Here is a 15,085-nt window from a genome sequence, read left to right on the forward strand (position 1 = left end):
AGGATTCAATCATACAGAATTATATATTTAAACTGAATAATATTTACAAGTTATGTTTACTATATATATACAACAAAAATATAACAATGGTTAGGTTTGAAGGGGGTGTGGGGCGCTAGGGCTTAGCGCCCGACGGTAGACAGGCTGTGGGGGCAGCGGTGGTAAAAGGGGAGGCAGTGCCTCCCGATTATATAAGCGCATGATGGACTCGTGATAGTTGCATGTTCAAGTCCCCTCCCCACATTTAGGCAGGCTAGTTTGACCGCCGGGTGCGGGGTTAACAGCGGTCATGAGATGGATAGTGATATAATAGGATTAGTGCTGGGGGTTTGTTATCATAAGTCACAGCGAAGCAACTCTGTAATCGGCCTGTCCGTATGGGTGTCGTATTACCACAACCTCTCCTTCAAGGGTTGCGTGGCTCCTGAGCCACCAGGCCTTGAACCTGGGGATACGACAGCCGGCTCATGCGCCGGACAGGCAGTTCTTGGGGCACAGCTCGATGGAGGACAGCTCGGGCTACACAGGCTCCCCGGGACACTCGTTGCTCGGTCTGACTGTGGTTGGTGATCAGCATTGTCAGCTCCTGGTTGGCTTCTAGGCGTGGGTTGGCCACGGCCAGGCCTCGCCGCTGGAAATTTTGCCTCGTCTGCAGGATCAGTTCTGTCGCGGCTGGTAGTTGGACACGGAGGCCTAGGCAGACTCTGGTGGTTCCTAAGGGTGGAATGGTGATGGCAAAGGGCGCATAGAATTCCATGGGGGCGCCTGCTTGATTCAGGTTGCTTGGCCTCCTAGCTCCGACCCGGATGGGGATGGCTGTCATCAGCAGGGGGCACATGGCTTCTTCTTCTTCTTCTGGGGCGGCTTCTTCCATCGCAGTGGCTGGCTCTTCTCCTACAGGCTCGCTGCTGGCTGGCAGGTTCTCCATGTCTGAGTCAGGGTTCCAGATGGCATCTCTGAGTGGCTCTGGAGCGGGCGGCGGCGGCGGCGGTTCGTTGGGCTGCTCCTGCAGGTTTTCCTCCACTGGGTCACGATCTTGGCCGCTAGGCTGTGGGGCGGCTGCGGCTGGCTGGTGCACTGGGAACTCTCCTGGGTTGCTAGCTGCGGGCGCCGCCGCTCCAACTGGCAGCTCGGTGGCATCCTCGTCGCCGTCCACGTCAACTTGGATGTCGTCTGGGATCTGGTGGGCAGTCACATCTCCAGTGTATTTGCGCAGTCGGCCTACATGCGCGGTAACTTCTGAGATTCTGGCTACTGGAGAGGCAGGTTTAATGACATAATGGACTTCTGTAGCTTTCCTCACTACTTTCCAGGGGCCAGTCCATCTCTTGGTAATCTTGGCTGCCTTTCCTGGCACCAGGCGAGGGGCCAGGTACCAGACCAAGTCTCCAACCTCATACTTGGCCGTGCCTTCGTAAGCTGCCGCGCTCCTCCGGATGGCTCCCTCCTCCTTCTGCTGGATGGCATCATAAACTGCATAGTAGCGCTGCAACAGAGCTTGGACGTTGGCTGGAACTGAAGCATATTCGGTCTCTGGCAGCCGTAGCACCATGTCCACCGGCAGTTTGGCCTCTCTCCCAAAGAAGGCCAGGAACGGGGTCACACCAGTAGATCTGCAGGCCTTGGTGTTGTAGGCAAAGGCGATGGCAGGCAGGTGGGGCTCCCAGTTGTTATCGTCTCTGTCTAGGAACAGGCGCATGCCTGTGTTGAGCGTCCTATGAAACCTCTCCACTCGGTTGGACTGCGGGTTGTAGGGTGGTGGATGTGTCAGGCCAATCTCGAGCCAGGAGGCCAGTTCCTGGAATACCTGGCCGGTAAATTCCATTCCATTATCGGAATGGATCTTCAGGGGGCATCCGAACGTGGCCAGGTGGCGGTGCAACAGGGCTTCAGCCACCGTGAGGGTGCGCTTGTTGGGGATGGCGTAGAGGCTGACAAACCGGCTAAATCCATCTTGGCAGGTGAGGATGTAGCAGTTCCCAGCTGGGGTCTCTGGCAGTGGCCCCACCAGGTCGATGAATAGGACTTGCTGTGGATACCCCTGGCGGGAGGGCACGTGGATCCCCTGCTTCAGCCTCTCCTTGGTAACTTTCTGGACACACTCAGGGCAGGTTTGTACCATCAGGCGGACGTCACGGGCCAGGTTGGGCCACCAGAAGTGCATGGCAACGCGGGCGATAGTTGCGTCCATCCCAAAGTGCCCAGCCATGGGGGTCCCATGGGCTAGAAAGAACGCGTCCTTCTGGAGGGCCGAGGGCAGCAGGTATCTTGTCCTCTCCCCTGTCAGAGTCTGGTCAGTGGTGGTGAGGCAGCCATGCTCGTCAAGCCCCAGGGCTGAGAAGCGGCTGGCGTACTGCTGCTCGTCTCGTTCCTTGCCACGCAGCTCAGCCTTGGTTGGGGCCTTGCCATCAGCCACCCATTGGCGGACACGGAGCAGGAGGGGGTCCTGTGTCTGGGCTTCCAATACTCTAGCTGAATCCAGTCGGGCGGCAGGAGGCCGGCTAGCTGCGGCCTCCCCTGGCTGGCCCAGGTTGTGGATATACTCAGCCTGCTCTGCTAATTCTTCGGCGCTCGCCGTTGGCATGTTGGCATCTTCCCGGCGGCTGAGGGCGTCGGCGTTGGTGTTCTGAGTGCCAGGCCTGTGGCAGACGGTAAAATCCAAGGCCGCTAGCTCCTCCTGCCAGCGGGCCACCATCCCTGTGGATGTGTTCAGTGATTTCATCTGTAGCAGGGCAGAGGAATCAGTGTTGATTTGGAAGCTGCGGTAGGACAAGATGCCGTGGAATTTTCGGATCCCATAGATAATGGCGGCCATCTCTCCCTTCCAGGACGGGTAGCGCGTTTCAGGGTCGGTTGTCTTGCGCCCCACGGCGGCAATCAGCCTTTTCTTTGCCCTCCTGGCATTGACTCAGTATGGCAGAGATGGCGCGGCTGCTGAAATCTGTGGTGAGCTGGAACACTGCTGGTAAATCAAACCTGGGCGGCGCTCGGATGGGGGCCTGGCGGAACTTGTCCTTGAGTTGCAGCAGCTGGGCTTCCATCTCAGGCGTCCAGGTTAGGGCCTTGGCCGTCTTCTGCCGATTCATCTCGTAGGTGAGGTCTGCATACTCTGGGATGAACAGGCGGTAGTATCCAAAGAAGCCCAGCAACGCCAGCAAATCCTTGGGGGTGCTAGGGGCTGGCCAGTCCAAGATGCGGTCAATATAGTCCTCTTGCATGGCTATCCCCTCACGGCTGAGGGTGTGACCCAGATAATCCACCTTGGACCGGAACAACTTGGTCTTGGCTGGCTTGAGGCGGATCCCTCCCCTGCGGTGGGCTTCCAAGACCTCTCGGAGCCTGGCCAGGTGGGCCCAGGTATCCTGATGGAAGGTCAGGACGTCGTCAAGGTATGACTGGAGGTTGGCTGTGCCTAGTGGGTTTAGGACCCCTGCAATAAACCTGGAATAGACAGACGGTGCCGTAGCCAGGCCAAAGGGCATCCTTTTCCATTGATACAAGCCCCTGGGGGTGGTGAAGGCGGTGCAGGGCCGGCTATCCTCAGACACACGGATGGTGTAGTAGGCAGCCACCGCGTCTAGAGCACTGTAGACACGGTGCCCGCCAGCTCGTTCCACCAATTGCTGGATCCTAGGCAGGGGGTAGCTGTCCAGCTCCAGACACTTGTTGAGGGCCCTGTAGTCGACGGCCCAGCGGGTGCTCCCGTCCTTCTTCTTGATGGGCACCAGGGGGCTGCTCCAGGCGGAGTCCGACGGCTCTATAACTCCTTCCTGCAGCCAGGTGTCCAGTTGTTTCTCCAGTTCAGCCTCTTGCCGCGGGTTCAGATCCCTGAATCTCTGGCGGATCGGCTGGGTCCCTGGTTTGAGGCGCAGCTGCAATTCAACCACATCTGTGCAGCCGGGGGTAGAATTGGAGAAGACGTCCCTGTACTCTGACAACGTAGTCCAGACCTCCTTCTTGAGCAAGGGGTCCTTGCGTAGGAACTCATTGTCTTCCATCTCCAGGGCCTCCCACAACTCTTGCATGTCTATAGGCTCAGCAGGTTCTTGGAACGAGTGGAGACGCGGGGGAGGCGTATCAGAGACCTCCAAAATGTCAGGTTTGACCAGCTCCCCTGCCACTGGGAGGCCAGCATCCAGCAAGAGGGGCACCTCCCCCTCATTGACCACCAGTACTCTGAACACAGTGGCAGAGCCAGGCCTGTGGGCATACAGGCCCTCTGGAATGACAAGGTCCTCCCCAAACCTCTGTTCTGGGGCAGCTAGTTGAATGGCATCCTTGGTGCGATGGCCCACTAGCTCAACAGGGACCGCCATAACCCCGCGGCCAGGCAGGACCACCCGCTTGGCTGTGCGGAGCTGGGGTGGTTGACCGTCAGTTGGAGTGACAGCGCTTAGCCTATACGTGGCTGGTGAGGGGTCAGCCTTGGCTCCGGGACCCACCGGCCGCGACTTGACGGGCTCGGCTTCTGGAGAGGCTGACGTGTCGGAGCCAGGCGTGGCTCCGGGGGCGTCCGGCCACGACTTGACGGGCTCGGCGCTGGGAGAGGCCAAAGTGCTGGGTCCAGCTTTGGCTCCGTGGGCGTCCGGCCGCGACTTGACGGGCACGGCGCCGGGAGAGGCTGGGGCCTGAGAGCTGAGTGAGGCTCCGGGTACATCAGACCGCGACTTGACGGGTCTGGACTCGGGCTTGGCTGGTGGACTGGCTGGAGGTCCCAGGTAGAGGGGGCCAGGTGGACACGGCTGGCCGTTAATAAAAGTGTCGGAGGAGAAGATGGGTTCTGGAGGGCTGGCAATCTCAGGAAACGTTGTTGGCAGGCTCTCCCTTGGCACCTTGGGCACTGGGGGCAACCCCATGGCTAGCAGGTTAGCTCCCTTGTGTGCGTTGAGCTCAGCGTCCACCCAGTGTGTGCCTTTCTCAACCACACGCGGCTGCTCAGGCAGGGGGCCTGGCAGAGGCCCCTCATAGCTTAGCTCTCTCTCGGCTGTCTCCCGGTCAATGGGGACGCCACGGAGTGGGATAAACTCCCCACGCGCCCACAAGCAAGGTGGTTGCATGTCGAAACAGAGCCTAGTTCCGAACTCCTTGAGAAAATACCCTCCTAGGTTCAGAGGGTGTGAGAGATTTCGGACCACAGACACGTGGTATAGATGGAGTATAACAGTGTGTGAAACTGCCATATATAACTCTTTTAATTTTCCAATTACCTGGAGGGGCTGGCCGTCCTCATTAGCAGTCAGGATCTGGGTGTTGTCCGGAATCAACATGCGTTGCACGCCCATCGCGTGCATGAGGTGCTCAGAAATTACAGCAGACCCTGGTACACGGTTGCCAGAGTCAATCATGGCATCAACCTGTACATGCTGGGCAGGGTCAGGAGTAGGAAACCTCACCCTGATATGGCAGGGGAAGTGGAGGTCCTGCCCTTGAGACAAGGGGGCCTCTCGTTCGGCTGGGGTTGGCAGAAACTTTGGTGGTGGCCGCACCGCAGCTATGGTGGTATCGCTTACCATGGTGGCTTAGACTGTAGCTTCGAATCACTAGAGCTTATTAATTATCACTTGGTCAACAATTTTATATTTATTTTTATCACTTGGTTGACATTTTATACACAATGATGTGTTGTTATCACTAGGAGCTCTAGGTGCGATTCTGGAAGCACTGGCAGCAGGGAATGTCCGTCCTGCAAGGTTCAGAGGGGTGACGGCGGTAGGGAATGACCCGTCCTACAGCGCCGCTGGTTCGAATCCCGACAAATGGCGGCAGGGAATGGCCCGTCCTGCAGCGCCTCGGGTTCGAATCCTGGGAGGCAGCGGCAGGGAATGTCCCGTCCTGCCGTGCCTGTGGCTCAAAATCTGCTATCCGTCGCAGTGGTAGGGCTTACTTGTGTGCTGAAGCTTCGCAGCCACACATTGCCTTCTTAGGGAGACCAGCACACAGCTGTCTGTCTCGTAGGTTTGGCCTGGGTGTCCTGGGGCTTGTCCCAGCTACACTTGCCAATTTAGACTCAGTTTTGTAGCCGTCTGAGCTAAATTATCCGATTGCCGTGGCTGCGCACCTAGCGCTACTCCTACACGACACGGAAAAAACGTCTTAACTGGCGCTTTTAGCAGGCTAAATCTGCTTGCCGTAGGCCAGAGGCCCACATATTGCGTTCAAGATGATGGAAATTCGACCTAAAAAGGCCGTCTCACGGGTCAGTTGGCGGCTGATTGTCCCCTTACTTGCCAAAGGGTCCAATCAGAGGTAGAATAGGCTAGTTTCTGTAAGGCTCGATTGAAACACGCTGACACCAAGTTCTGGTAAGCCGAGCGTACTCGGCCCACGGGGTAACGAGTTCGGATTCAACGGGCCCTAGCCTTTAAGTATTCTACCAAACAAACAAGCAGGATTCAATCATACAGAATTATATATTTAAACTGAATAATATTTACAAGTTATGTTTACTATATATATACAACAAAAATATAACAATGGTTAGGTTTGAAGGGGGTGTGGGGCGCTAGGGCTTAGCGCCCGACGGTAGACAGGCTGTGGGGGCAGCGGTGGTAAAAGGGGAGGCAGTGCCTCCCGATTATATAAGCGCATGATGGACTCGTGATAGTTGCATGTTCAAGTCCCCTCCCCACATTTAGGCAGGCTAGTTTGACCGCCGGGTGCGGGGTTAACAGCGGTCATGAGATGGATAGTGATATAATAGGATTAGTGCTGGGGGTTTGTTATCATAAGTCACAGCGAAGCAACTCTGTAATCGGCCTGTCCGTATGGGTGTCGTATTACCACAGTATAGCATCTATTTAATGGGAAATGTCCCACTAAGTAGGTATCAAGTATTTCAAGCATTAAAAAGGCCATTCTAAGCCTGTATTTTATTGGCTTTGCTGGCCTAAATTAATGTTAATATATGCTAACATTAACGGATAGGCCCCTAGATGCCTCTAGGGGCACTTATTAGAATGGTTGAATTTGACCCCACAATCGAATTTTTTTTAATGGGGGGGGGGGGGGGAGGCTGGGTTTAGTCGACCTCTCTTCAGTTTACATTTTAAAAAAAGGAAATTTTTTTAATTCTAGGGCTATTTTTTGAGATGGGGTAAGTGGTACCCTCACTCATAATATATCAACCTTCCTAAGGCATACGAGCAGCTTCTATTCGGTTTAGCAGTTGGCAAGATTTCGATAGAGGAACAGATTTTGTTAAATAATTATAGGCAAGAAATAAGTGCTCAATTAATAAAAAGCTTCTGTTACCTCATCATCATAGTCGAACTGATGATCCCCGAACACCAGGCATTCATCAGAATCAGGATAACACAGCTCAAACTCATGAACAATCTTAATACATACTTTATCTTATTAAGGGATGGGACAATGGGCAATTATTTCAATATAAGAGTTCTCGCTATAAGGACATGAAAACAAGATGTATATTATATAATCTTTGTATTTCCTATAGATCAATATCAGAATTTACCTCCTCATTTATAAAGACTAGACCTCTCTCTGAGCACACCTCTTGTATCTTAGCCTTATCCTCACACATCTAATAAAAATTAGACTATAAAAAGAGGGGGGGGGGGGGAGGTTTAAGTTTGTTTGTATATTAATTTAGGCCAGGTTAGTTTAGGTTATTTGGGTACTAAATAGCCCTGCAGGATAAGGGATCCCGCAGAGTTTAAGCATATGAAAAATTACCACCTCTTTTTTCAATTTTTATCAAAATTGATAAAATAAACATAAAATTAGACTAAATTAAAGCATAAGACAAAAAATATTTGGCAAGTACCTACTAATTTTAGTAGATTTTTACATTTAAATAGACCGTTGCCAAATTATAATATTACTTAAAAAATCATTTTTAGCTAATCTGGAGCCGGAGCCGTTTTTAACGAAAAATACGGCTCCGGATCCGGCTCCACCAAAATTGTTGCTGCTCCCGGCTCAAGGCTTCGGCTCCGAAACACTGGTTCAAATATAAAAAATTTCAAATTTTCTTAGATTTAAAATCTACATTAAAAAACTTGATAATCCTACCTCACTCACAGACGAAAACTGGAGGACATCATCCAATGGAACTAAAATTCTCTGGATGTCATAACTAGAGTCATAATTTTGATTTTCCTCCAGGTTTCTTCTTTCCATTGCCAGTTTCCTGAATAAAACTTGCATGTTTTTCTTTATTATCCATCCCACAAACTTCTTTCAATCAGTTAATTTTTTTTTTGAGGCGTTAGACTTCACTTTTTATGAACTCTTTCGTAAGAAATCACAATTTATTTTTTGTGTTTTCGATATTAATCTTAGCTTGTTTTATATCATTTATTTTATATTAAGCTATACCTATTATATGACATATATATCTTTATAGGTATCTAAAATGTTTGTAAAATAATTTCTGTCAAATGAAAAGATTACCTCGAAATATAATAAACCTCATCATGTATCCTTTGATCCACAGATCTGAGTTCTTGTGGATATTCATACTTTGCTATGCTCACATACTCCTCGCTTCCAACCTTTTCCCTAAATTCAAATCAAAATGATACAGTTTACACTTAAGAGTATGATGATATTGAGAGCTCTATCGAATAATTGTATATGTTTAGTTGTATATTGTATATTATAACCTAGACCTGTTTCCAGTGGTGGAACATTTTCGTCTAGTAGAAAATTGCTTTCTGCTAATTTGTAGCGACTTGGCTGGGTTAATATTTCAGACGATATTGGCTGATATTCAAAGAGCCAATTGAATGTCGGCACAGAGTCCCCCCCACCCCGTACAAATTTATTTATTTAACCCCTGCCTTTTATTCTTTTAATTAAATATATAAATTTCTCGTTTATCTTATCTATTTCTCATAGATCCTTCATACATTAATATTCAAATATCAAATTCTTAAAGAATAATTGTACCAGTAAAGCTTTAATTTTGTATTTACCTGTAAGGTGCATCGGCTTGTCTTTTAAACACAGCAATCTAAAACAATTATTAAATACTTAATTTATTAAATATAGGATTTTTTCTTACTTTTTTGTATGCTCTACTCGTTTCATGCTAATATATTATTGCTTAATTTAACCCACTTACCTCTGAAAGAAATTAACAAATCATATTTTATTTTCTTCATAGACTTGGGGAATTTTATATCATAAAAATATTTAATTGTTTTCAAAAATTTATGTCTTAAAAAACAGTTTTTCAAACAAAGTGGTTTATTTTTAAAAACATCAATGGATTAAGCCAAATTACAAAGTCATTTTATAGACTTGAAATGATACCTGAGAGCAAGGACCTTCAGGATTGGGCTGCAGTTCTGGATATCCTACACCTGATTAATCCAATATTTCTAATTTTGCCAAATCATATGTTTGTATGTATATTATAAAAAAAATAGGTAGGTATAAGGCACCAACATCCAAACTATTGCAGATGATAACTAACCCTTTGATTATGGGATCCTTGTCTAGAAGTCCTAATTGTGCATGATGCCTCTGGTAGGTCCTCTCTCTTGCTATTAATGTCGCGCATCTGACATAGCAGCAGTATGTACAACTTATAACGTCTTGATTTATGACATAGTTTGAGCCGAGATTCGATCCCATCACCTACCCGACGACTAAATTCAGTCGGGGATTATACAACAATTTCTTTTAATGTTATAAATAAAGAACCTGAAAATTGAACTTTATATTCTGGAAAGTCAGTAAGCACAGTATTTACCCAGTTCCGAAATTCAAGTCTAAAATTCAAAACTGATTAATTTTAGGGAAATTGGGATGTTTATTACACCTGTTTTATACCAGGTAACAGTTTTTTTATTCGTTAGGTTAACAAATTTAGGTTAAAAAATTTGGATTGAATTTTGATTGGTTGGTTTATTAAGGTGAGAGTCCAATTGAAACAACCACTCACTGTTAATCTACAGAAGCGGTAATTTTGAATATTATTATTGGGGATGTACATCAATTTACCGGCTATCGACTTCTTCCCTTTATATCTCTGGATTAATTTAGTTTCAGACATTCTTTGGTTATACATCAATGTATGTTGTATATATTGGATAAGATTTGTCTACCTAACAATTAAATATTACATGAAAAGAAGTTCCATCTTATTAAGATTCATGGCATTTTACCTTAACTTACTTTCTTTGTTATTGGTCTGGTATAGTAGGTAACATATTCCACGTCTCAAAAGCTTTGGTTAAGGTCATTTTATATTGTATACTAATTTATTAAAAGCAAGAAACCCCCATTTATGAATTTAAAGAGGGTTGACAACATCCATAAAAACAAGGCTATAAAATCTGACAGCAAAAGCAGAGTAATACTTGTCGAATGTAGGAACTTAATGAGCAGAATATTAATCTATAAGTCTAAACAAAATTAAATAATATTGCACCATTGCGTAAATGCATCATACTGTTTAAGAACATCTAACACTGTTTGACAAGAGCTATCCGTTACTTACGGATGTACGTTCAGAGCAAACCATATAGTAGAAAAGCATCGCTTTTAAAAATAGGTTATTACCTTGTCCATTCAAACTTATGATCAGCATGTCTAAACTCCTTATCAAAATTGTTGAAAAGAATATTATATTCTTTATTTGGAGTTGTGATAACACAAACTTGAGGCTGAATACATCCAAACACAGTCTAAATAATAAATAAAACATTCTACTACTTATTTTGTGATAAACAGTGAAGGTTGTTAATAAGTTTATACTAATAGTTAAAAGTACAAAAATAATTTTTAGGAAACAAATGCTTTGTAAATTAATAATGTACATAATTATTTTTCTCTAGTTTTTAAAAGTTAATAATTGAGTAGAAATATTTTCTTACTTGAGGAAATTTGTTAAGCTCTTCTGGGTGTAAATGTTCAATAAGCTCAATGGCACAAACCCCTTCAGCTCTGTACAATCTAAAAGTAATTCTATGTTAAAAATTGATAACACCTCTATTTATGATACACAAAATTGCCCCTCCTATAAATTTCAGTTAGTGGTTGAAACGTTTTGACACTAAATTATACAACTTAGGGGACTAGTGTAATAAACAGCCCAGGGTCCCCTCCCTCCCTGGTGAATAAACAAAAATATAATAAATTATGAAATGTATAAAACTGGATCAAACTTTGTAAATATTATACTTTATGTTTTGATTTCAGACAAAATTTCAAGAAAGAACTCGTCAAATTTCCATAATGAATTTAATTAAAATTAAATAAATTCTGAGTATTTCATTAACAAGAAGTACAACATTGAAAAGTACAAAATAATAATCAAATAGACTAAGTCAGTTAAAGAGCAGTGCCATTGAAAAAATACATACTTGGAAAGTGAAAAATTATGAAACCTTTTGCACAAACATGTATTGGTCTTTTGTATCATGACCGACAGAACCGGCCAAGTAAATTACATTCTGGATGATGTTTATAGAAAGATTTTAGCTGTCTATCTTTAACAGCCACCGTAAAATAAATGTTTCCATCATTTCGTTTTTTTTATAGACGGACAGATGGACATTTCATAATATAGTGTAGCTTCCTAATCCTTATACTAAAGTAACAGGATGTCTGTGTGTTTGTGTCTGTACCGAAGGATCTCGCTAACCGCTGAACCGATCGGGTTCTCCTTAACAGGGTCGCTTCTCATAGGCCCCGGGAAAGTTTATAACTATTTAAGGGGAGGGTACCACCACCCTCCAAAGAGAAATAATAATAAATCGAAATTTTTATTTTAAGTATAGGGACTCCTACGTAACATTGCGAGGTATCGTATAAAGAGAATCTTACGCAACATATCGTAGAAACTTGAACGCAACAAAAAACCAAACATTTAAAGTGCCACTAGAGGCTTCTAGGGGCGTAGCCGCTAGTTTAAAATATAATAAGACATAAGGCATAAAATTAAGCAAGACGAATCACGTTTACACATTTCTATTCCTTGCAGGGATTTTAATATTGTTTTATATTTAGAAGGAATCCAGTCAAATCACCCCACGAAGACTGAGAGAAGGCTTCCCTAACAAGGCCAAAGTTTAGTAATTAAAATATGTTAAAGTAAATTCACGCAACCTATTTCTTCACCATAGAGCAAAAATATGTATCGGAAATAATGCTAATTGCTTACACAACTTAAATTTATATTAAATTGTAATTGTTTAATGCAAAAGCTAATTTTATTTTCAAACTCATTTTAGCAAAGAATATTTAATTTTGTAAAATAATATGAAATATTATCCAATCTATGTATGTGATTAATCTATGACGCGCAAGCGTTCAAATCTCTATATTCGTTGTATCAGTCTAACGTCAGCCATCTTAATATAAGCAAGGAAAAATAGTCTATCTAAAAGTTTAAAGAAAATTGTTATTTTTTGGTACAAAATACACATTTAAATCAATTCAAAGCATTTATAAAATTAATTTGAGCTCTTTACTTCCAAGTTTATTAGTTTTTAACAACTTATTTTGTTTCTTTTAAGCAAAAATTGGTTAAATTTACTATCGTTAAAATTGTATTATATATATATGTAAAAAGTGATAAAGAAACCTATATCTACATCAAATAATATGGGCTAATCCATTTCAGAAAGTGCTAACGAGTGAAAAAGTTCTCAAAATGTAATAATAAATTGTCTCTGCTGAGATACAAGGTAAAACAAATATTAAAAATAGTCAATTCATTCACCCAGCGAAGCCGTATATGCAAAGATTTCATTTGAACCAAAGTTGAAGATATAAATCTATTGAATTCACTGCCCCTATTTAATTGTAAAGAACCAATAAATGAGTACCGTAACGGCCTCCAAGTTAACTTTAAAAGCATTGTAGTCCATTAAAAGTTTGGGCTTAATTTGATATTATTAAGGCCTGGAATTAGCTGAGCCTGTTGAGAGTGGATCTGCCCTCTTTTTATCTCTAGTGGAGAAGCTTGTTGGTGCCCCTCGTGACGGATCAGAGGGAAAGCTTGAGCACAAAGAACCATAGGTAAAATGTTGTTGATTGAATAACTACCTAATGAAATTTGGAATCAAAGTTATAGTGTAGATTGCTGCCTATCCAAATATCACCTAATTATGGTTTTTCGTTGCAGGATTCACCAAGTGGAACAAAGAACTTGGAACCAATAGCGAAAAAGGAGATCCTTCGCTAAAATTAAGGTACAGAATACTCACCTTTATATTAATTCCTTCAAATTAATTAGAAAGCCTCAAAGTCAAAGCTTAAAAACACAGAGTTACCCTTGATTATTCTATAAATGGTGCTCCTTCTAACATAAAGTATATGATTGATGTTTTTAGACTGAAATTCTGCCACTGTAACACCGATTCATATGGAGTTATCCTCAAATCTGGCTTGTGGTCTGAAGTATTAAGTCCTTGACTGCCGTGGAATTGTTCTGTATTGATTGCTGCTGTGGATATTTGCTGGTGGTTATGTTGATGAGATGATCTGATAAGCCTGTAGTTCTGGAAATTATTAAGTGGAAAGAGCTGGATTCGAGAAGTAAGTTTTACATTCTTTGACTAATGAACCATTGGATTGTTTTATTGAAATGCACTATTCTGAAAAGCCCGAAATCAAAATAAAAGACTTTTAAAAGAAACTAAGAAAGCAATGCAAATTTTAGTATTTTAACTCTGTATTATACTTTATTGTTCTATTTGTAGTTCATTTATAACAACCTAATTCTGTGATTTTATTTTAGGTTGTTTAAAACCGCTGTATTCTACCTGAATAAACGAGTATTGAAAGCTTCATTGATTGTTTTAATGGCAGTTGTTCATTCTGGGACACCTGCCGCAATGCTACATCTCTAACTAGTGGGTTGTAGTACAAATATGTTAATCTACAAAATATTATTCTCTCTTTTATATAAATAGTAGGTAAGTTTAAATATTCTACCTTTTATCAGGAACTGCAACACTACCATGAAAAAGCTCTATCTCAAATGGCCATTCTCTTGGGTCTAATGTGAAATAAAATATCAATGTAAAAGTATAAATCTATATACCCTAAAAAATTAAATGAGCCAAGTTAAATAAAAGTAAAAATAGATTTATATCAATATGCTTAATATTTGTATGTACTTTTAAAAAAACAGGACGATTGTCTATGTATTGTATATGTGCGTGTGTGTTAGTGAGTGTGTCTGTCTTTAGCTAAAGATCTCATAAAACAATTGACAAATAAAGTTTTTTTTACGGGGAAGCTTCTTACAGTCCATGGAAGGGTTATAACTGTTTTGGGCGAGGGGTACAAAATATATACACTTTGCCAAGAGAAATCACATTTGGAAAAAAACAACCCCTAATCTTTTAAAACTAAAATTGTAAGAGTAGGGAAGAAATACCCACTTCCTCTCTTCACTCAAATGCCAATTGCGTAGCCACTGGATCAAATATAGTTTAGTGGCAATTGAGGATATTTTTTATAAAAAAAAACTAACATACTTAGATGATCAGCAATGAGAGGGCTAACTTGATGAGCAACAGATTTTAATAAATCTCCATCAATATCAACTCCAATCAAACGCTCAGTCTTCAACCGAGCATTTCGGAAAAACTAAAAAAGATTGAACTTTTATATCTTCATACACTTGGCAATTAAGTTGCTTTTTGGGAAAAACAGACAGAAGGACGGACGGGATTAATTACTAAGATCAAATTAAAAGTCTAATACATTACCTTCATGAAATTAGTTTCACTACATCCCAAATCTACAACAGTCTAAAAACAAACCAAAATTATAGATTTTAGTGTAAAAGGAATATGGATACATTATTACTTGGATGTTACATATTCTCTAATAAAGTAAAACTCGCAGAGGGATAAAATAACGATACCCTCCACCCACCCCTTAAATTCATCCTCTCTCCTACAACTGGATCAACGAACTAAACAATAAATGAGTTCCATGTCAGCAAGCTTAATTGATGACAATTTTTCCTTTGTCATAATAACCACTTATATCAATATCCATTAATAAGGAAAAATAGTTTCATATTTTAAAGGGATTAACATTAAGTACTAAAATAAGCACTGGGAAATAAAGTTTGTTAATACAATTAAACAGA

The 15,085-nt window shown here is 43.1% G+C and overlaps 1 long non-coding RNA gene across 1 annotated transcript; it reads left to right on the forward strand.

Moving 5' to 3' along the window:
* The first annotated feature begins 12,596 nt into the window (after nucleotides 1-12,596).
* LOC145311790 (uncharacterized) lies at nucleotides 12,597-13,769 on the forward strand. Its single transcript, XR_013876790.1, has 5 exons — nucleotides 12,597-12,662; nucleotides 12,878-12,996; nucleotides 13,103-13,169; nucleotides 13,311-13,515; nucleotides 13,718-13,769. It is a non-coding gene; the product is annotated as an uncharacterized LOC145311790 (long non-coding RNA).
* The last annotated feature ends 1,316 nt before the right edge of the window (nucleotides 13,770-15,085 follow it).

The sequence above is a fragment of the Acartia tonsa genome, chromosome 2, assembly GCF_053477335.1.
Source record: "Acartia tonsa isolate MP-2025a chromosome 2, ASM5347733v1, whole genome shotgun sequence".
Classification (NCBI taxonomy): Eukaryota; Metazoa; Arthropoda; class Copepoda; order Calanoida; family Acartiidae; genus Acartia; species Acartia tonsa.